Source organism: Lagenorhynchus albirostris, chromosome 18, assembly GCF_949774975.1.
Source record: "Lagenorhynchus albirostris chromosome 18, mLagAlb1.1, whole genome shotgun sequence".
NCBI classification, from domain to species: Eukaryota; Metazoa; Chordata; class Mammalia; order Artiodactyla; family Delphinidae; genus Lagenorhynchus; species Lagenorhynchus albirostris.
This window is the reverse complement of record NC_083112.1, coordinates 68,306,569-68,329,314: the sequence shown is the minus strand read 5'-3', so window position 1 is coordinate 68,329,314 and position 22,746 is coordinate 68,306,569. Positions and strand designations below refer to the sequence as shown.

At 45.4% G+C, this 22,746-nt stretch overlaps 2 long non-coding RNA genes across 3 annotated transcripts; both read right to left on the bottom strand.

The window, feature by feature from the left end:
- Nucleotides 1-3,127: 3,127 nt before the first annotated feature.
- LOC132508883 (uncharacterized) lies at nucleotides 3,128-6,662 on the bottom strand. The gene is made up of 3 exons (XR_009536807.1): nucleotides 6,497-6,662; nucleotides 5,111-5,241; nucleotides 3,128-4,330 (listed from the first exon to the last, which is right to left on the bottom strand). It is a non-coding gene; the product is annotated as an uncharacterized LOC132508883 (long non-coding RNA).
- Nucleotides 6,663-7,520: 858 nt separating this feature from the next.
- LOC132508884 (uncharacterized) lies at nucleotides 7,521-20,914 on the bottom strand. Of its 2 annotated transcripts, XR_009536809.1 has the most exons (5): nucleotides 20,869-20,914; nucleotides 14,035-14,120; nucleotides 10,377-10,500; nucleotides 8,751-8,896; nucleotides 7,521-7,623 (listed from the first exon to the last, which is right to left on the bottom strand). It is a non-coding gene; the product is annotated as an uncharacterized LOC132508884 (long non-coding RNA). The 2 variants fall into 2 exon arrangements; XR_009536808.1 differs by lacking the exon at nucleotides 20,869-20,914 and having other exon boundaries at nucleotides 14,035-14,958.
- Nucleotides 20,915-22,746: the final 1,832 nt, after the last annotated feature.

Genomic DNA, 22,746 nt, shown 5'->3' with positions numbered 1-22,746 from the left:
TAGATATATTGATATATATCCTATTATGTAAAAAATAAGGAAAGAAATACACAGACATTTGCTTATATTTGCAAGGGAAACAAACAAACACATCTACATCTAAAGGGGGAGGAAGGAACAGGTATGGGAGACAAAGATGAAGGTGAGACCACTGTGAATGTACCTTATTTCATACTCTTGACTTTCAAATCATGTAAACAGGTCTTCATATCCCAAAACTAAAATAAAAAACCATTTAAGAAAAGAAGCCTCACCTGGACATTTTCTCTTTCATTTCCTTGACTAGAATTGGGTCACATGGCCAAACCCAGCCGCCAGGGCATGTGGGAAGTGAATATTTTACTAGGCAGGTGACCATCCAAACCCAATCAGGATTTGGTAAGAGAGGAAGAAGGGGAGGGGACTAGACCTTGGGCAGCAACCATGCAGGGTTGGCCCTAGCTACTTCATGTGCCAGAGGATATTGCCCAGACTGGAAACATCTGTGACTGTGACTGCTTCAGGTCTGAGGAGGGCCAGCACTGACTGGACCTCCACCACGTGCAGCTGTACTGGTGGCTCCACATGGACGTTCTTGCCTCATTTCTTACTTTCAAGCCAGGTAGGGTGAGAATGTTCAGGTTTTGTTACTTTACATATAGCTGTCCAGCTTTCCCAGCACCACTTATTGAAGAGACTACTACCAAGAGACTACTACGAACAACTATATACCAATACAATGGACAACTTAGAAGAAAAGAGATACCATGTTCTTGGATTGGAGAATCAATATTGTTAAAATGACCACACTACCTAAGGCAATCTATAGATTCAGTGCAATCCCTATCAAAATACCAATGGCATTTTTCCGAGAACTAGAACAAAAAATTTTTAAATTTGTGTGGAAACACAGAAGACCCTGATTAGCCAAAGCAATCTTGAGAAAGAAGAACAGAGAGGGAGGAATCATACTCCCTGACTTCAGACTATACTACAAAACTACAGTAATTGAAACAGTTTGGTACTGGCACAAAAACAGACACATAGATCAATGGAACAGGATAGAAAGCCCAGAAATAAACCCACACACTTATGGTCAATTAATCTATGACAAAGGAGGCAAGAATATACAATGGAGAAAAGGCAGTCTCTTCAGTAAGTGGTGCTGGGAAAACTGGACAGCTACATGTAAAAGAATGAAATTAGAACATTCTCTAACATAATTTACAAAAATAAACTCAAAATGGATTAAAGACCTAAACGTAAGACCAGCTACTATAAAACCCCTAGAGTAAAATATAGGCAGAACACTCTCTGACATAAATCGCAGTGATATTTTTTTGGATCCATCTCCTAAAGTAAAGGAAATAAAAGCAAAAGTAAATAAATGGGACCTAATTAAATTTAAAAGGTTTTGCACAACAAAGGAAACCACTGACAAAATGAAAAGACAACCTACTGAATGGGAGAAAATATTTGCAAATGATATGACCAATAAGAGATTAATATCCAACATATGTAAACAGCTCATACAAATCAACATTGAAAAATCAAACAACCCAATTTAAAAATGGGCAGAAGAACTGAATAGACATTTATCCACAGAGGAAAGGTAGATGGCCAACAGGCACACGAAAAGATGCTCAACATCACTAATCATCATGGAAATGCAAATCAAAACCACAATGAGGGGGCTTCCCTGGTGGCGCAGTGGTTGAGAGTCCGCCTGCCGATGCAGGGGACACGGGTTCGTATCCCGGTCCGGGAAGATCCCACATGCCACGGAGCGGCTGGGCCCGTGAGCCATGGCCGCTGAGCCTGCACGTCCAGAGCCTGTGCTCTGCAACAGGAGAGGCCACAACAGTGAGAGGCCCGCGTACCGCAAAAAAAAAAAAAAGAAACCACAATGAGGTATCACCTCACACATGTCAGAACAGCTATCATCAAAAACAACACAAATAACGAATGTTGGTGAGGATGTGGAGAAATGGGAACCCTCGTACACTGTTGGTGGGAATGTAAATTGGTACAGACACTGTGGAAAACAGTATGGAGGTTTCTCAAAAAACTAAAAATAGGACTGTCACATGACCCAGCAACCCAGCAATTCCACTCCTGGGTATATATCAAATAAACCCCTAAAACACTAATTTGAAAAGATATATACACCGCAATATTCATAGTAGCATTATTTACAATTGCCAAGATATGGAAGCAACCTAAGTGTCCATCAACAGAAACCTGGATAAACAAAATGAGATGTATCCATACAATGGGCTATTATTCAGCCTTAAAAAGGAAGGAAATTCTGACATATGTTACAACATGGATAAACCTTGAAGACATTATGCTCGGTGAAATAAGCCAGACACAAAAGGACAAATATTGTGGATTCCACTGAAATGAAGTACCTAGGGTAGTCAAATTCATAGGGACAGGAAGTAGAAGAGAGGTTATCAGGGCTGGGGGGAGAGTGGGATGGGGAGTTAGTGTTTAATGGGCACAGAGTTTCAGTTTGGGATGATGAAAAGGTTCTGGAAATGGATGGTGGTGATGGCACAGAAGACTGTGAATGTACTTAATGCCACTGAAACAGACTCTTAAAAATGGTTAAAATGGTAAAATTTATAATGTGTATATTTTACCACAATTTAAAAAAATGTATTGTTGTGAGCAGGATAATGTCTATAACAGGATGAAAAATAATTTGTCCTCCAGGGACAATTGGCAATGCTTGAAAACATTTTTTCACCTAAAATAAAAAAAATTTAATAGACTTTATTTTTCAGAGAAGTTTTAGGCTCACAGCACAGTTGAGGGGAAGGTACTGAGGGTTCTCCTATTACCCTCTGCCCGCCCCCACTATCAACAGCCTACACGGGACTGGCTGGCGTATTTGTTATAACTAACGAACCAACACTGGCACATCATTAGCACCCCAAGTCCCCAGGGCAGGAGACTTACTTTAGGGCTCACTCTTGGTGTTGTACATTCTATGGATTTTGACGATTGTATAATGACATGTATCCACCATTACGGTATCATTCAGGATAGTTTCACTGCTCTAGAAATCCTCTGTGCTCTACCTTTTCGTCCCTCTCTCCTCCCCTAAATCTTTTCACTGACTTCTGGTGATATTTTTGGTTGTCACGACTAGGGGTGGAGGTGCTGCCGGTATCTTGTGTGTAGAGGCCAGGGATGCTGCTAAACATCCTACCAGGCATGGAACAGCCTCATGACAAAGAATTATCTGGCTCAAAATGGCAACAGTACCAAGGTTGAGAAATCCTAATACAGAAGCTAAGCAAGAATCTCTTTAATCCATGACTATGTGGGGTACATAGTAGATACTCAGTAAATACTAAATAAATAAATGAAGTGTTTGAACAACCCAGAGAGAGCTACTCCTGAGTATACATAACATCCAGAAGAACAAAGGGAAACATCACCTGTTAAATTCAGGTCCTGTGGTTGTTAGTTTGGTGCAGGGGGCTGGCAAGGAGAGGGCACTTTGACAAGGAGAACATGCCGTTTTCTTTCACGGCCACACCTGGAGATTCCATGTGCTGTGTGTGATAGAGTTTGTGCAAATATGCTTGGTAGTCTGTCGGCATTAGGTATGAGTCCTATGACTATTGGGAAACAGCTGGGTCTGTACTGTTTTCTCTGTAAGACAGAGGAATCCTGTGTACGTATTTATCACAGAAGCAGCACTTTTCTCCTTTGTTTATGAAGCATCCAAGAGATTCAGAAATGAAGAAAGGCAAGGAGTGGCAAGTTTCTAAACACCACTTGAAAGTGCATTTTTTTGGTCCCCGGAGAGTTTTTAATACAGTATATTGAAGAACTGTCAGGGAGATAACAGAAGCGAGAGACTTTTGATATTTAGTTTGAAACAAAGCATACAGACATGAGATTCAAATCTAACCAAGGGAGGGATTTCAAAAGAGAAACTGGGCCGCATTTCCTGGTTTTCACTCTCATATATCAAGCAAAGCCCATCCTAAGTAACTGCTGGCAGCCTGGCACCTCCTGTACCAGGGGACCGGGTACTTTAAGGCCACAAGTCCTTCCTTCGGAGGCCCCGTTACCTCTGTTGCGTTTAGTGCCATCCTCAGGGGACATGAGCCTCACTTGGACACGGTCAAGGGTATTTCCTGGATTCCGAAGTTGGTCTGCGTGCTGCATCCCACACTTGCCTTGACAATACGGAGTCCCTCTCAGCCTCGTCTTCTGAACGTGTGATGTAGATGTGGCCGCAGGACAGGAGCAGGGCGGGTTGCTCAAGTCCATGCCAAGGAGAGGAAGATTCCATCTGAGCGCTGGGAGCTCACAGCTCAGCAAGGGAGACCTGTATGCAGATGAACTGTGTGAACCACATGAAAACATGCTGATCTTTCTACTAGAGTATTTTCAAAGTGCTCTGGGAATACTGACGGTGGGGCAACCTGCCTGGGCATCAGAGGATGCTTCAGAGAGGAGGGGACTTCTTTTAGTCTGGGTCTTAAAGGTTGAATAAGAATGGAAACAGGGGAGAGCAGGGGAACATTCCAGGAAGAAGGAGCACAGATGAAAATCCAAGGGGTTGTAAATGGGACCGTTGTGTTTGAGGGTAAGATGGTCCCTGGGATGGGGGTTGGGGAGCTAGTGGCAGATAATGAAGCAGGGGAGTAAGCTGGAGCTTGACTGTGGAAGACGGTCATTAAAATGCAAAGCTAACGGTCAGGGATGCACAGTTGCACAACTCCAGGGGGTGCTATTCACACTACGGCCTGAGTGAATGGTGCCCTGGAGTTGGGGCACACAGAGCGCGTGTGGCTGTACCCATCGGCTCAGCGAATTGTTGCTGAGTGATTACTTCTAGATGGTACGCTGACAGCTCTGTATATTTTATCTTATTTGATTCTCACTACACCATGAGGAAAGTGCTATTTCCATTCCCAGTTTACAGATGGGAGCCTGAGGCACACACAGGTAAGCTTGTGCGGCTATGAAGCGGTGGAATTGGGATTTTAATCCAGGCAGTTTGCTTCTAAATCCAAGGCAGAATGCTTCCCACGTTTTGTCACTTACGGCATTCACAGGAAGTGATGTTTTATGACACAAGCGGGTAAATGACAAAGCTGCTCACCATCTGAAGTGCACTCCTGTGTCCCAGGCTGCATCCTGACTGACCTGACGACGGCTGAGGACATGCCCAGGGTCGTGGCACACCAGTGACCCATTTCCGCAGTACCCCTGCGCAGCAGGTGGATCTCAGATCTAGGGAGTACACATGAGGTCACTTTTCCAGCCCGATTCTAGTTATATTATAATTAAGCTCTCAAATGGGGCACAGAAAAAAAAAAAAAAACACTTTGCTTCAGGGTTCTAGATGGTTGGCTCTTGGTTTTGTAGTTGTAGAGATCAAGGGCAAAATGGTTGTGGAAAAAGCCTGGGCTCTGGAAACAGACAAATCAGGTCTTTATTACATGACCCTGGACAAGGTATTTGCTCTCTCTGAGCCTCAGTTTCTCTTGATGAAAAGGCTATAGTAAATAGGCACTTCACTGACTTGTACTAAATGCAGTAGCTTCTGTAAAGCAGCTAGCACCAGTCTTCTGTAAATGCCAGCCCCCTTCTCTCCTTCCTCTCCTCCCTCCAACCCCGATATTTCTGACTGGGAACTACAGTGAAGCCATGCTGGAGGGCAGTGGTTTGGGGAGAGCCAGGCAGTAGCCATCTATCAGCAAAACCACTTGTCATGATTGATGGGGACTTTGCTGGTCACATCACCCTTCAGAACTCCTTTCTTGTGAAAGTACTCCTGAGTTTTGTTGGTAGAAGTTTATAGCTGTCAAAACTGTCCATGAAAACAAATGAGAAAACTGTCCCACTCTTGTTTCCACTTTTTCCACACTTGCTGTGGTCATCTTGATAATTGTTTAAATATCTGCATTTATTTTATTGTGATTAAAAAACATATAACATGAAATCTACCATCTTGATCCCTTTATTTATTTATTTATTTATTTGCGGTACGCGGGCCTCTCACTGTTGTGGCCTCTCCCATTGCGGAGCACAGGCTCCGGACGTGCAGGCTCAGCGGCCATGGCTCACGGGCCCAGCTGCTCCGCGACATGTGGGATCTTCCCGGACCGGGGCACGAACCTGTGTCCCCTGCATCGGCAGGCGGACTCTCAACCACTGCGCCACCAGGGAAGCCCTGGGTCTTTTTTTTAATTAGTATTCAGAGGAGATTGAGGATCAGTGATACTACTTGAAGACACATATATCTCACATAACAACCAAATCGTTTTTATTCCCTCATAGTTGATTTATTCCACATTCATCCAATTGTCTGAAAGTATCCTAGGTTTTACAAGTTCCCTAAAAGGCCTGTTTACTGAGTTTGAGTTATAGATCAGGCAAAGTGTGAGTAAAGGTTGAGTTAGTAGAAAACCACAAGCACGTGGACTGTTTTCTGCCTTTGAGAAAAACAATCCCCCCTCACCCCCCAGCACAGTGTGGAACTTACCTGTGAAATCCTTGCGGAATGAAAACAACATGGTACCTCTTGTTGGATTTAGTCCCTTGCCCTAAGAAGGGGTTCATGCGATGCCTGTGCTAATCAATAAAAGATCGAAGACTCTGGGTGAGCAGAAAGGAAGTACTGAGGACCGACAGTCAAGGGGTGTTTTTCAGATTCTGCAAAATCAGATTTGTAAAGTCATTATTGTCTATCTGGTTCCGGCCAGTTCACAGAATATCAACAATGAAAGGCCCCTTTTCCCAAGTAAATTGCACCAGGAAGTAGAAATCAGCCCACAACAAATGAGTTCTCTGGAAGAGGCCTGGTACATCTGGTTGGGGCACGTCTGCCTTATTTGGGTGTGATCAGGCAGCAGGCTAACACTTTTATTTTCTTGTGTGTGCGTTTGTGCGCACGTGCACCTATTTCTCATCCCACGTCTTGTTTCCTCCATGGATGGGGGTTCGGAGATGCTCAGCTGGCAGTAACGATGCTCCCTTCCTTTGGGACATGTTTCTGAGCTGGTGTGTCGCTGGGCCCTTGCCCGAAGATAAGAATCTACTTTCCTTGGCCATTCAGGCCTCTGTTTCTTGGACCAGAAGCAGTATTTGTCTTTCTGCTGGTGGGCATTTATTCATGTTAACCGGTGGGCATTTATTCATGTTAACCGGTGGGATTTTTCTGGATCCCACACCCTGACAGTAGACTTTGGCTTCGCTCCCAAAGCAAGCCTCCACCTCCCTCCTCTGCCAGCTGCCTCAGTTGCCTGGTCTCTGCTCCCACTACTCAGCAAGCTGTACCCCACACCTCCTTCCTACACCCCCTTCCTCTTCACCTGGAGTCTAATCTCTATAACTTGTGTTTCCTCATTTTGGTTCCCCTGTTCATGGCAGAAATTCAGGATCTGGGCAGACACTTGAAAGTGTTTCAGTGACCACAAGTCATGCAGCCTTCCTCTGCTTGGTACTTTCTGTGCTTACCCAAGGGACAATTAATAATAAATCAATGAAATGTGTTTCAATAATTCTCTTGCCTTAAATCCTCAAAGACGGCTCTCAGGGAGGTATAAGGAAGCGGCAGCCTTCAGAATTTCTTCTGTCCTGCATCTTCAAACAGTTGGCGTTGATTAGTGGCTGTAAAGAGTCAAGGGGGTTAGAACTATGGAAGGGGGAAGGCTAAAATGAAACCTGGAGCCGCTAGGTTCAGTTCAGTAGATTCTGTGCTGGTTCGGCGCAAGACTCGAACGCTCCCCAGGTACACAGCTGCCAGAGCAAATAAGGAGTGTCAGTGGTGGAGAAGGAGGAGGAAACAAGGAGGCCCATAAGGGAGCAAGCACTGGGTGTCTGCTGGGTCACGACGGGAGAGAGAGGACCATTGAACCACATCAGTTTTCATATTTTTGTCATTAAGAAAATATATGAGCTTCAACTAAAATATGGCAGGGAAAGCAAGATGCCTCTTTAGTGATGAACTTTGAAGGAAGAACCAAAGCAACCCTGATGCCCCGACCACAGGCCCGAGGCAGGACCAGGAAAGGATGAGCAGAGTCAGCTAGAGCTGGCGGTTAGGGAGCTGGGGGAAGCTGTGGACACAGCCCGCCCTGGCGTGGCCGCAGGAGGAGGTCATGGGAGAAGGCCCTCCTGGAAGCAAGCGGAATTCTTCCAAAGCTTTCCACTTTCATCCTTTTGCATAATCAGATTTATGTTTCTCTTCCTGTCATATTCTCTCCAGCCTATTTCTAGATGTTAATCATGGGTAATTCCCGTTTTCATTGCATCCGAGTTGGTTATAAAGTGCCCTGTCCGTGACCTCCCTGGCCGGCTTCCTGGGGTAGACAGCTGGGGTGAACAAGACATACTCCCCTGTTCTGCTGGCTCGAGATGGGGGCTCTGGTGGGTTCTGACTGGTGGACTTACGATGTCCAAAAGGAACATCATCAGTAGGCGCACTCCACGAGTGGAGGTTATGGTAACTGCTGTTGCAGGGGAGTAAAATCCTGTGCACTTGATGTAGCATGGAGGGAACCTGGAGTACTCTATTTGTACGGTACCTGTTAATAACATCCAGTCCAGTAGGTTCCGTGGGCTGAAACATCCCCAAAGCCATGGGTGAAGATCCATGCATATTGCTGCCCTATAGTTTATGGCAGTGACGTGGGGACATGTTCTTAACAATGATCCACATTAGGCAGGAGAGCGTTTGCTGAGGTCTGATTCAGAACACCAAGCCTGGTGGGGCCCTAGATGGTTCTCCAACTCACCTCATGATCCAGGTTCTGCAGAAGGTGGCGGTGGTGGGGTCCTGATGAGGAAGTGTGTTTTGAAGCAGTAAGCGTCGAGCTTCCTTTGGATTCCACGCTGCTTCAGGAGCTACATCAGTTAGCGCAAGGTGAATCCTGTTACCTGTCTGCATGTGTGGACAAACACAAAGTTCATTGTCCTCTCACTGAAATGTACTATTATGATTACTACCTACGGTTAATTAAGTGCTTATTGTACATCAGGCTTTATACACACACATACCGTACTGAATGCTTTATCCGATGGTCTCACTCATTCCTGAAAGAGCTCCATTAGCTAGGAATGCCATTATCATACCCCATTTTACAAGCGAGGAAACAGAGGCTTAGGGGTTTCACGGCTCATCATGAGATAAGTGGCAGAACCAGGATTTGAACCCCAGTTCTGTCTGATTCCAAAGCCCACATTCCAAACTACAAAGTGAGACTGCCTCTCACTTTAAGCCTTTGGGTTTGAGTGATTTATTTTCTTCATGTCCAGCGTGGTCTCCAATAACCATCTCTTTAGACCTCTCATTCCTGTTGCTGAAACACCGGCCGGGCTCCTCTTCTGCTCAGAATTAATGATGGTAGGTGGCTGGGGTGACATCCGGGTGGCCTCCCATGGTGAGTCCCCCCATCCAAGCCAAATGGCAAGATCAAGCCCTTTGGGGGTGTCATTTCCTCACCCCTCTAAAAGTAATTCAGTTGTTTCTGCTTGTCAAACGCTTCTGTTTCCTCGCTAAGCCCGTGTTAGTCATTGGGATATGTCAGTATGAATGGATTTACTGTGTTCCAACAGCTGTCGAGGCCCAGGCACATGCCCCACACATGGCAGCCACAGGAGCGGGCGGGGGGCCAGCCGACAACCAGGATCCCCGAAACTGCATGCAGGCCCTGAGGCTGGAGACAGGATGCTGGGGAGAAGCTGTCCTTCTGATGTTCGGATATCTGCCCCAACCCTGGCAAAATGATGAGGATACTCTGTGTGCGGCGAGGAGACAGCCCTATAAAACATGTCATCTCCGAGGTGTGGCTCTTCCCCCGCTCGGAACGGAGCCCATCTGTCCAACAGTGTCTGAAATAACACCGCCGGCCAGCAAAGGAGTGTCCATTGTCACGTGCGCATTTGGACGGCAGGTAGTCCACATGGGCCCCTGTAATTCAAGTCACAACAGCCTCTTCCATGACAGGGAGGCGGGGAGTGAAAGTGGTAGTTGTGATTCCGACAACCAGGAGGATTGTTTTTCTAAGAATTTCTGCCAGTGGCCATTGAGGATTCTTTGTGTGCGGCACCTACGGGATACCTCAAAATTTAGGCAGCTATCAGATTCCAAATTAAACACCTAGTGCCCCTGGCGTGCTGGAGAGGCAGCCTGGTCCTGCGGATCTGTGTGTGGGAAAGGCCAGAAGTTGATTGTGCTGGATGCTTTTATATGGAAATCCTCCTAACAGGCTTTCGCAGGATCACAAATTAGATGCTAGGGTTTGAAGCTAGCAGGCCAATGGAGCTGTTGTTTAAAAACAGAAATAGTCTGCTTTGAACCTCAGGTTTCAGAATTTTCTAGAATGGGCTATTGTGATCCAGTCACATGGGGATTTTCTTACCGTTTTAACACACATTGGGGCCTGGAGCTGACATCTGGCCTTTTGCCACTTCTTTTTCAGAGGTGAGCAGCGGTCAGATTGTAGCAAACATTTTCTCCTTTCCCCTAAATATTAACTTTAACATCTGTGAGGGAGAGAATCGAGATGGTGTCATCCAGGATTGAGGTTCAGGAAAGAATTCTCATGGACACGGGCTGTGAATCACTACAGTTTCATATCCTGAACCTGCATCTCTCCTGCTTTGGGACCTTGGACAAATTACTTAGCAACCTCAAGCCTCAGCTTTTTCTTCTATAAAATGGGGATAAGCGTTAACAAGAAGAACTAACTTGTTAGATTGTTGTGTGAATTAAAATGACATGATTGGGCTTCCCTGGTGGCGCAGTGGTTAAGAATCCGCCTGCCGATGCAGGGGACAGGGGTTCGAGCCCTGGTCCGGGAAGATCCCACACACCACAGAGCAACTAAGCCCGTGTACCACAACTACTGAGCCTGCACTCTAGAGCCCACGAGCCACAACTACTGAAGCCCGCGCACCTAGAGCCCATGCTCTGCAACAAGAGAAGCCACCGCAATAAGAAGCCCGCGCACCGCACCGAAGAGTAGCCCTGGCTTGCTGCAACTAGAGAAAGCCCACGCGCAGCAACGAAGACCCCCCCAAAAAATAAATAAATAGATAAATAAATAAATAAATAAGTAAAATGACATGATTGGGAATTCCCTGGTGGTCCAGTGGATAGGTCTCGGCGCTTTCACTGCCTTGAGCCTGGGTTCGATCCCTGGTGGGGGAACGAAGATCCTGCAAGCCGCATGCCAAAAAAAGGACATGATTTATAAAACGTTTAGCATAGTACCTGACACGTAATCAGCACTTACTATATTACTAGGGTGTTGTCTAAAGATGAAGATGGAAATTGAGTTTTGATGTTTCTTTTTGTTCCCTTATCCCTCTTGGGGGAGTGTAAGGTTTACTCTTGGGTTTTGGTGGGGGCCAGTATTTGAGCACCACAGAAAGGCAGAAGGCCAAGCCACTGGAGGTCAGTTCGTAGAAGCACAGGCGCAGACACTGGGGGGATGAGGCAGCAGCCCCAGTCTCGGAATCTCCCGTTCACCTTCTTTCTGTCCTGTCCTGAATGCACCCCTCATACCTGTCTCTACTTCCCAGCTTCCCTCCACTTTGAGTCTTAGTACCTGCGTTTCTCACCACCTGAAGCTTTACTAGAAAATCTAAAAGGCTTGATTCATCCTTGTTCTAGATGGCAAGTAGCTTCAGTCTAAACGTGCCAAGTGGGATTTAGAAAATACAACGAGGATTTTGGAGAATGTAAGTATTTGTCCTCTCCACATTTATGAGCATATTCTCTGTCATGTGGCTGTGGCAGTTGATGGGGACACAGGTGATGGAGGCACTCACTGCCCCCACTCTCTAGGAGCCTGTTGTGTGCGGTAGAAGCCAATGGACATGGACAGTTTAAATGTGCCAATGCTACAATGCAGATCGTCCACGGCCGGGGGGGCAGGCAGGGGCAGTTGGGGGGTGGCTCAGGGAAGGCTTCAAAGCGGAGGTGACACCCAGCTCACTCAACTTGGCTACAGCACAAAATAACTGGGGTTTGAAAGGCGTCAAAGTCCAGAACCCACCGTGCTATTCTATATATGGAATTGTTTCTCTACTTAATTTTCCTATTGTGCGTTTATGTTTTAAGAGAGAAATATATCAGAAAATGAAAGGCCACCAGCTGGGGTCCCTTCGTTATGCTGGATCTCAGGTGAGAGCCGTTGGGTTACATGTTTCCCTACAGCTTCTCCTTCCCGGGACTGTTGGGGGATTTGCAAATTGATGCTCTTGAAGCTTTAAAAGGCTTGCATTGAAAAACCATATTAAGTTAGTATCAAGTAGAAAGCACTTATTTACTTAGAGGTGGTCGAACAACAGAAGTATATGTGAAAGCAGCTTCAGCTCTTAGATTGATCAAAAATAAAATGAAAAGATGTTAAAATGTTATACTTTAAACTCATGAGTAAACAAAAAATACTGTATGTTTTACCCCCAAGTGTATTCATCTCTCCCTTCGAAAGTTAGTGCACACTTAAGGTTAGTGAATAATAACTAGTAAATCTACTGTTATAATGGCTGCAGATGGGAGCAGAGCATTTCATTTTCTTAAACTCAGCAAATACGTTAAAAACAAGATTAAATTTTTTTGCATTTTGTACATCTACACGTTATTTTATTCTTGAAAAAGCGATATTTTCTATATCTTTTATTTCAGGATCCATCACAGAGTTTTTTGTAACTCCTGATATTGTCTAAAAAAATAGGTTTTTGAATGACTGCTGGTGATTTTCAGGCATTTATTCAAGTATTTCCCTCTGTTTCTAAAATAACATACATAGAAAAGCGATACAACTACTTTCTTAAAGGATTTACCAGGGATTATAGCCTTCAAGTAAAGGGATCCTGAATTCAGTCTGGTTGTCAGTTTGATTAAGAAGGAAGTAGCTCATCTTGGTATAAACATTCTTGAACAACGCTCTGTGACAGTCTGGCCAGGAGCACCGGGTGGGAGAAGCCTTCTAACTATAGTTGGAAATATTCTAAGAATAATTAATTTATTTTAGAATTAGACGTGGTAGGTTTTAAGAAAAGACTTCTTTGTGGGCTTGAGACTTTCTGGGTAGCAAAGTGAAATCTGCACACCTGGGGCTCTGTGATGGTGACAGTGTGTGGACTCTTCCCATCCCTCCCTGAACCCTCCATCTCACATTCCTTACTTTATCCTACGTAACCTCCCCGTCAGTAACATTTACACTTACATATTTAAGAAACATGCACTTACAGTTCCTTATGGATTAGCAGCAATTTCTTTACTCTCAAAAGTAAGGTATTTTTGAAATTATGTATTGACAAGAAAGTTATAGGTGAGGGATGTGTCTAGCTAGATCAGGTAGTTCAGGTAAGAAGGGAGGAAGAAAGTTTTGAAGATGTTAGAAACCGTTGTTGACATTTTGGGCTGTCAACTTGGCTAACTGATAAAAAGAAGGTGATAGTTTCATTCTCTAGTAGGAATGTGAGGTGGGCTGGAAGAATATTTAAGAATTAGGTGATCAAAATGTTGAAATTGTCAGGTGAAGTACAGCAGACAGTTGCAAGACTTTGTTGAAGTCATTCATATGAAAGTCAGAATCCTAAACTAATTCTAAGTGAATGGCATACTTCTTAGTTTACCGAAATTATGAAATTAGTGATAGTAAAACAATGTGATCTGAGCGTTAGGTAATGAGACTGGACTGACCGTGGATGGCTAGTCCGGTCTGGAACATGAGGACTTTTGTGTGTTTTGGACTAGGCAGGGGAAGGCTTGGACAGTCACGCTAGTTTGGGATGCTCTGTGTCAGCCAGGAGTCATGGGAATTTGCCTGCCCTGTTGGTTACGTTTGAGTTTGAATTTGGCTATATATGGGTTCTGTGTAAGATTTTAATGTCTTTCTTGGTTGGAAAGAATCTTTTCATGAGAGCGCTTTTGAGGAATACTGGTAATGAAGCTGGGAGCCATTTAGGGAACTGGCATACGAGCCACTACAGGAAAGGGTCAGATGCGTGGGATTAGCAAAAGGAATAGCCCAGGAAATGGGGAAATGAGCTGGTCTCACTTACCACCACGTGGCCGGCAAAGCAAATTCCAAGCTGTGTGTGCCAGGGAGCATTCTCAGGAAGAGGAGACGACCACACCACTTTCTTTCCTGGTAAAGGATATGAAGTGCAGATTATACCACAGGTGGCCAAATCAGTGCCAAGCTTCCCTCTGGATAATTAAGGCCATGGAGATGAAGCAAGAGATGCACAGTACAAAGATGGTGGATGGGATAAAAGTGAAAATTTACTGTAGTGCTTCCAACATTTTATCCACTGTGGCACACAGAGAAAATAATATTTTTATAGTGCCTGGGCAGCTTGGAAGCTCCAGCCATGCCTGGCCCTGTCCAGTCGCTCAAGGGCTGAGGCAATCAGAGGCTCAAGCACACACCTGGAACAAATTCGTGCACATTGACTGGGGAAATTCTGGTCTGGTGAACATCATGATTGCATCGTTGCAAGATGGAGGTCATGGAGCCCTTTGAGAATCTGATGACATTTATGGGCCCTCACCCCTCACCTGAAGGACCATTATGTACATACACATAGAATTTTACTCACAGTTTCAAGGGATTCATGGAAGTGCTCAAGTCTACTTCTGGACCTCAGGATAAGAACCCTTGCTTTAGGTAATTAATCAAAGAAAGGATGTTGATGAAGAAATGGAGGCAAAGTTATATGGATAAATTCAGCAACTCGGATAAAAAAATCCATCTAAAGAAGGATAGAATCACAGATTCTATCTAAAGGGGTTCTCAAAGACCCTTTCTATAAAGCTCTGGCTTTGGAAATGGTTCAAAGGCTGGGGACACCAAGCAGAAAATACACAGGCCCGGTAATTAGATCCAAACAATTGAGCAAATTGCAATGGTTGAGCAGATTGCTTAGTTCCATGTTGTCTACTTTTTAAAGGTATTAGTGCTAACTTGGTCAGGGTAATTATTTGGTAAATGGTCAGTTCAGTGGCACAAGTTTAACTTCTGAATCCTTCCTTCCAAACCATTTTCAAAAGGAACCTGCTCTAATTCCCTCAGTATGCATGGTGGAATGGGCAGGCCCTGGTGAAGCAGGCTCTTGCAAGTTTAGCAGGCGCTACTTGGGCACTTATTGCCCCGAGAGCTCTGCTGCTTGGTTCGTAATCAATTCTTCTGATTGACTCAGCTTCACTTGCCCAACTAAGCTCCAAGCACCCTCAAAGCGCCTAGAGTCCTATGATGACAGGTACTCAAAACAAGCCATTCAGGGCTAAATGCCTTACCAATTATTTCAGAAACAAAATAAAAACCAGATCTCAAAAGACTAAGCAGTGAGGGAGGAATGGAGTGTCAGCGTTACCTTGAATAATGTAGGACTTCTGTTAGTTTAATCTCAGGTCTCACATCACATGAAAAGTTGTCTCTTTGCAAAATATAGCCTGGAGGGAAATTTTGCCAGTGTCATGCTCTGGTGAGTTAATATGCCAACGGGAACAGAATGCCTTGGCACGAGATGCCTTTAAGAGAGCAGTTCTATCGCGCTAGCTAATTCCATATTTCAAAATCATTTCCACACACCTCCTAGTTCTTGTAGGTTCTCTCAAACTCTTCCCTCTACTGGTGAAATGAAAGAACTGACTAGTAGGTGAGATTATGTTGCCCTCTGGTGTCTGCCAACCTAAAAGAAAGGGCTAGAACTCAAGAAGGGGACAAGAAGTAGAAGATAGAAACAAGACACTCCATACCATGAGAAAGATGGAGGGATGGGTAGGTAAGGGAAGGGAGAGAGAAGAAGGGAGATGAGCCTGACATGGATCCTCTTCTTGCTGGTGAATGACAGGTTTTCAACTCACCATTCTGGCTGAGGAAGAGAGTGATTGCCAGGGCTATCAGCCTGATCAACCTGGAGCCTTTCTAATCTGTGATGGAAGAGTAGGTTCATGGAGGGAGGGGGCTTGGCTTTTCCCTTTGGAGAACCAATGGGGAAGAAAACTGGGTGATGGCTATCCATCAGAATTGCAGATGCCTATCTGAGGACCCATCTGTTGAGATGGAGACTGAGATTTCCATCCCTTTTAGGAATCTCCACCAATACCCCTAAAGGGGGGCAGGGCCTCACTGTCTAGCCCTCCAGTATATGCCTGGGCACGAGGGCCTTGGTTTCGGCGGTGGGATGGTGGCAGTACCACTGGTCCTTGGGGTTCCTCCTTACCCCTGCTGTGCCCTCTTGCCCCATTGTCAGGGCTTGCCCACTCGATAGCTGTGCTTGCCAGGGCACATGAGCAGGGTCTGGTTGGCTCTATTAAATCTTGAATCATTTTTGGATGCATCTGTCCTGTTCTTGCCTTTTTAAAAATTTATTATTATTATATATTTTTTGCGGTACGCGGGCCTCTCACTGTTGTGGTCTCTCCCGTTGCGGAGCACAGGCTCCGGACGCGCAGGCTCAGCGGCCATGGCTCATGGGCCCAGCCGCTCCGCGGCATGTGGGATCTTCCCGGACCGGGACATGAACCCCCGTCCCCTGCATCGGCAGGCCCACTCTCAACCACTGCGCCACCAGGGAAGCCCTGTTCTTGACTTTTGATGCTCTATACAGGGACAGGCATTATGTCTTCTTGCTCAAACTGGAAAGTCGGTAGAATATTGTTGATGACTTTTGCTTATAGAAACAACTGATGATTATTCAAAGAAATCAATGGAAGCCTGGAACAAAAATGTAGGCAAAGTTTGGGCAGAGGTATGGGGAGGTCAAGCATTCCATCTTTGCTCAAGACTAGAGGAGATAATGGAGCCGTGGAAAGGGATCCTTTGGGGAGCAGAGCCCTATAGGGAACAAGGAAAGGACTAGGGATTCTTGGTTACTTGCAAAGAGGCAGGAAGTAAGGCAAAAGAAGGAAGTGAAGTTGGGAGAAGGGGGCACCATCACATGTAAGTTCTTTTTGTAGACTTCCTTCCTTCCTTCCTTGCTCCCTTCCTTCCTTCCTCCCTCCCTCCCTTCCTTCCTCCCTCCCTCCCTTCCTTCCTCCCTCCCTCCCTTCCTTCCTTCATTTTTTAGAATTTCTTGGCTGCACCGCACGGCATGCAGGATCTTAGTTCCCCGACCAGGGATCAAACCCAAGCCCGCTGCAGTGGAAGCGCAAGTCTTAATCACTGGACCACCAGGGAAGTCTCTCTCTTGGGATCTTTAAATCCTTGTTTAAAAGACAGTAAAGCTGGGACTTCTAATGTATTCCTCAGGCTGACAGAACTCTTGAGTGAGAGAGGCATAATAGTTTGGCTCTTAGCACCCCATTAATTCAAGACATTATTGAATGAGTGGATGAAATATTATAACTCACTTTATTATTGGTTTTCAAACAGAGGGCATATATGGATGGTTAGTTAAGAAGAGAAGAAGGGAAACAGATTATATTTTTTTCCCACTCTATGACCATGTAAGAAATTCAGGTTGGTGCTAATTAGAGTCATGGAAACTATGAAAGACTAGAAAACACAAGGGAGGTTTAGAGGGAAAAAAGAAAGCCAATGGAATAATTTTCAAAAATAGCTAATTCATAGATTTGCAAATTATTTTAATTTATTAAATCATTATGCAACTGAAACAGAAGTAGGCATAATAATAGTAGTTTCCCCAAGCTCTTATCTATAGAAAGGTAATACGTGGTGGCAGGGGATTGGGTCAGGAACCCTACTGGGCACTTCCTGCTTCTACCCCCAGCTATTTTCCCCACAGGTGGGACAGCTTAGATGAATGCATATGAATACCTAGGGTTGGCTTTTAGGGCAAAGAAGCTGCAAAAGGACACTCTGAGCCCTACGTGGGGTGTGTGTGAGATCCCACCCGTTTTACCTCAGTGCCTTCCAGGTGAGCTGTGCCTTTGAACTTGGGGTCTTAGAGCTCCCATTCACCTCAACCCACTTCCCTTGCATTTGCTTCCTCAGAGAAGGTGGCTTAGTTTATGCTACTCTAGCACTGGTTGTACCAGTAACCTGCATGCTCTTTTCTAGAAAAAGATTTGGTGAGACTCATCGTATTCAGACTAGGTCATTCCTTAAGAAATCAGTTTGTTTTGGCTTTATTTTGTCAAAATACAAGCTACACCGAATTGGATCAATCGTTTTGCTAAATCCTCCCGCACCCCACCCTTTCCTCCTTTTTAAGTCAAAGCTGTTTTGGATTACCCAAGCAACAGAATGATTTACAAAACGAAAGAGAGGGACAATCTATTCTAACAGATGGAAGGCAGTAAAAAATATTTATGTGTGCCTGGCCGATGCGGACTTCTGGAGAGAGTTCACTTATGAACTGAAAGCTAGGGAAGCGAAAGATGAAAATCAGCCCTCGGGGTTCTGATTTCGAGCGCACACCTTCTTAGGAAAAAACCACCTTCATTTTTTGGTTCCAGATTCTGTATTTGTCAAACAAAATTATTAGCCTGGACGCCTCTGTTGGTGATGCTGTGTAGAGCTGTAGTTGATCTCTATGAGGGAGATTCTCAGAACTGGGGCTTGGAGGTGGCAGTGGAGAGAGAGGGGCTGGGGGCTGGGGGGTGGGATGGGTAAATCCTTAAAAGGCAGTAATCCTGTCAGTTTCCAGGGCCAGGGGTTGGGGAAGGGTGGTCTCTTAAATTTGAACTCTTCCTAGGCCCCATCTTTTCCTCTATATTCTTTCCTCCCTCAAATAATAATGCGCTTGTGAAGAAAAATATCTTTTAAATTAGAAAACAGCAGACAGTTATATATGCCCGTCTCATCCTCCTGCTCGCGCCTTCCACCTCCCAGGGCTGGGCTGGGTGTGCAGGAGATTTAGGGCTGTCAGGGTCGGACTTGTAAACCCGCTTGCACCCTGGCTGATGAATCAGTGGTAAAGCCTGGCTCTGTAATACTTGTATGGAAAATGCAATGTTTGCACAATAAAGCTCTCTAGATTTTTAAACTGTAAGAGTGAAGCCAGTTTACAACCAACAGGTTTCCCCCGTTGCCATTACCGCAAATAGTATCTTATTTCGGCAAAATGGTGGCAGCCAGCAGGAGGTCCAACAATGAAGATTTTAATCAGAAAATTTAATTTTATATACAATTCAGTTTGTGCATGGTGAGAAATGTTTCTCACGGCATGAACTTTCAGGACTCGGCTCTGAGCAAAAGGAGTTTCAATTTATGTAACGCCTTTCTCAGCACACAATACCCCGAAGCACTTCCTGGTAATATAAGGCTCGCGCTGCTGCAGACTCTCTCTTAAAATTACCCAGGATATTTATTTGGAGCAATTAAAAGAAGCGGCTGCATTCCACACAAATCCATGTTTACTGTAGATATTAAATTAGCCAAGATTTCAGTGCCGAGTGGCTGCATTGGGTTCTCTGCCTGGATGTGCTCCCTTGTAAGGCACCTTTCCACCTGGGCTCACTCTGTTTGCCAGTTGACTTGTAAACTCTCGAAGGAGAAGCCTGAATTGAAAATGTTGACAGAGCCTTTAAGAGAAGGGCCCTGGAGGAGTTGCCTCTCAGGCTGGGCCCAGGAAGAGCGGTGGGTACAGGGAGGAGAGGAGGGTCACAGGCTGTCTCGTGAATGACCAAGAGACGCCAGCCCTGGACTCACTTGCTGGACTTGAACATGGGTTGGGTCCAAAGGGTGCAAGCCTGCTTTTTGGGGGTCGGGGGTGGGATGGGAGCAGGACCTGTTCCTCTGGGTGATGGTGAGGGATATCACACACAAACTCGGTAAGACAAGGCAGAGGGAGACAGCCAAGGCTTCTCAGGGAACAACCCTCTCAGTTGAAGAGGAGACAGGAACTCATAAGTGAGTCATCCATACTGAGGTCCAGCTGGGAGGAGGTAATGAGAGCGGCTCCAGAAATAGGGGGTCTTAGCCCTGAGTTAGGAGGTGGAGAAGGCAGACAGGAGGGACTGTCCCTGTGGTCTCACCCTGGGCTGTGTGCAAGGCCCCCTCTCGGCTTATGGGAGTAATATAAACCCTCCAGTGCCCCCTCCCATCGTTTCCTAAGAAGGTCTGTGACGGAGTCCCTGTGCACACCTCAGGCACCCCTCACTCCCCATTCCTCACCCCTCCTATCCCGCTGGTCTTCACCTATTCCCGGCTGTCTGAGCCCATATGACCTTGAGTTCATTGGCAGTTGTGTTGAGTGGGGGCCCCGGTGCCTTATTCAGGAGCACCCCAACTCTGTTTCATGTTATGCAGGACCCTGGGGGTGAAGTCACAAAGGTGCTGTGCCTGGCTGGCGGGAAGACGGCACCTACCCTTCACTGAGAGCCCACTCCAGCTGGGGCCGCTCACATACACGATCACATTCAATCCTCACGAGAATCTTGAGGGAGGTTCTATATACCAAGAAGGAATCGGTGGCTCAGAGAGGGGTTAAGTTACTTGCTTAGCTGAGGTCACAGAGTTAGCCAGTGGCCATGGACCCACAAGGGAGGGCAGAGTAGAACCAGCTCGACTGGTGATCTCTCAGGAGTGAGGGCTGGCAGGCCACGGTGGGAGCTGGGCTTCAGCCCTGGGAGAAGGGCTGTCACACCGTGCCTCTGGCAGCAGGGCGACAGGAAAGCTGCCCAGTGTGTCCAGTGAGAAAAATGACCCTGAAGCTGACCCTAAGGTAAGGTTTAGGCCAGAGACATGGAGACACAGAGACTGGCACTGCCTGGGGCCTTGTTTGGAAACAATTCTGAGCCTGATTCTAGACTCAGTTGGAAAGGATTCTGAGGTTGATTAGCCATGTCTGCCCTGGACCAGGGATAAGGGAGTAGTGGTTATTTAGAATGAATTTGCAGTCCTCATCTAGGTGTCTCTTGGCTTTGAGAATTTCTTTCTTTTGGCTAAATGGTCATTATTTTCCACAAACAGACAGGAATCTTACCTTTCCTTCCCTGATTAACCCGAGTCCACAGTTTTGGAGTTGTTTGGTCACAAGTCCTTTCTGGGGAGAATCATCAGGCATGCACAAAGAGAAAGCCAAACAGAGTTCTTAATGAGAGTTTAAAATTCAGAGAACATAGGAAAGATTTATTTGTATTTGGTATTTAGTACAAGCTTGGCACTATCCTGAGTTGTACAGATATTAACTCATTTACTCCTCACAACAACCCTATACGATAGGTCCCAGTATTAACCTCATTTTACAAATGGGACAGTTAAAGGCCAGAGAGGCTAAGCAACCTGTCCAAAGTCACACAGCTTTGTGAACTCAAGCAGTCTGATGCCAGAGTCCACATGATTAAATCATACTGTGCTGCCTCTCTATCAAGTCCCTATTTCTGTTTTGCTTTCCTGGTGGTATTGTGCCTTGTGCTTCGTGTTTGTTTTCCAGATTAGACCGTGAACTTTGAAGGAAGGGATTACATTTTACTGTGTATAAGTACCTGACACATAGGAGGAGTTGAAACATGACTACACTGAAACATGACTACATGAAACATTAGAGGTATGATTTTAGGAATCAATCACGTTGTATTTGAGTCATTTTCTATTTGTGTGTCTGGCTCCACTACTAGAGTGAGCTTCTAGGAGTGGGACTCTGAGGTATTTATTTCTATATCCCCACCATCTAACACAATAGAGAAGAGACCCTGTCTCATTTGTTCATCAATTCATTAACTGATTCATTCAACAAAAATTTATTAAGAACAAGTACCATGCTCAGTGCTAGGAATGAAGAAAGTAGATAAAATTTCTGTCTCTGTGGTTTGATTCCAACCTCACAAGGATAGAGAAAAATGATGCTGACATTCTTTAAATTGGAGACATTTGTCTATTTTTGCCAAAAATAATACTAGATTATTTGTCATCGCAACTTATCAATTCCCTCCTTTCCATAGTGTGTGATGAAGTCGAGCTGCAATCAGTTATTTTATTCCTATTTTATTTACCAGGAGCATTGGTGGCCCACATTAGTCAGATCTAATATTTAAAGGTAAGCGAAAACCCTTTTGGCGTAGAGCCAGTGGAAGAATTACTGGGTTCCCACAACGTGAGGTAGGGCTGTTTCATCCCCTTTTGTTATATGAAAAGCTTCAAGCACTATTAAGTGATGACAGAGAGTGCACTTGGCTTCTGGTACTTCTTTGAAGGCTTGCCTGTAGCATGCTGCTTGGAAGCAGGGGTGATTCCACAAATGGTCAGGGAGCCACCCTAACCGCCCTTCGCACCAGGTCCAGGTGTGTAAACAGAGCAGATGGGCCCTCCACTCTGGGAGAGGGAATTCCGAGGCTGGACAGCTGGAGTGGAGAATCACAGAGTTCAGGATCTCTCTTCCCTCCAACCGAGGCAGTATCTCAAAAATTCCCTCAACCACTTTTTTAATTCTCTGAGGCTGCTAACTGCATCAAGATCTCTCCTTATGGAGAAGGAGCAGGCTTTTCCCCAGAACACACAGGTAGTAAGTGGCAGAGGTGGGACTGGAAATCAGGTTACTTTCATGCCAATCCTGGGCGCAGCCCACGACCCGACACAGCCAAGCTTGTCCTTCCTGTGACAAGAAGTGACCGTGGTGCCCAAGGCAGAAGGAGTCCTTGGAAGCCGGTGCCTGAGTCCTGGCAACAGGAGGTTTCAGATCATATGAAAACTTCCTGCCGGGGCCTCTCTACTCAGGGCCTGTTAGGTTTAACTGAAGAGCGATCAAAAGCAGTGTTTCAAACATAGATTTTGTTTATAATTAGCTCTAAATTAGTTTTTTAATTTTTGATATATATTTAATGAAAAATTTGGAAACACAAAACTGTACAAAGAAGACAAAATG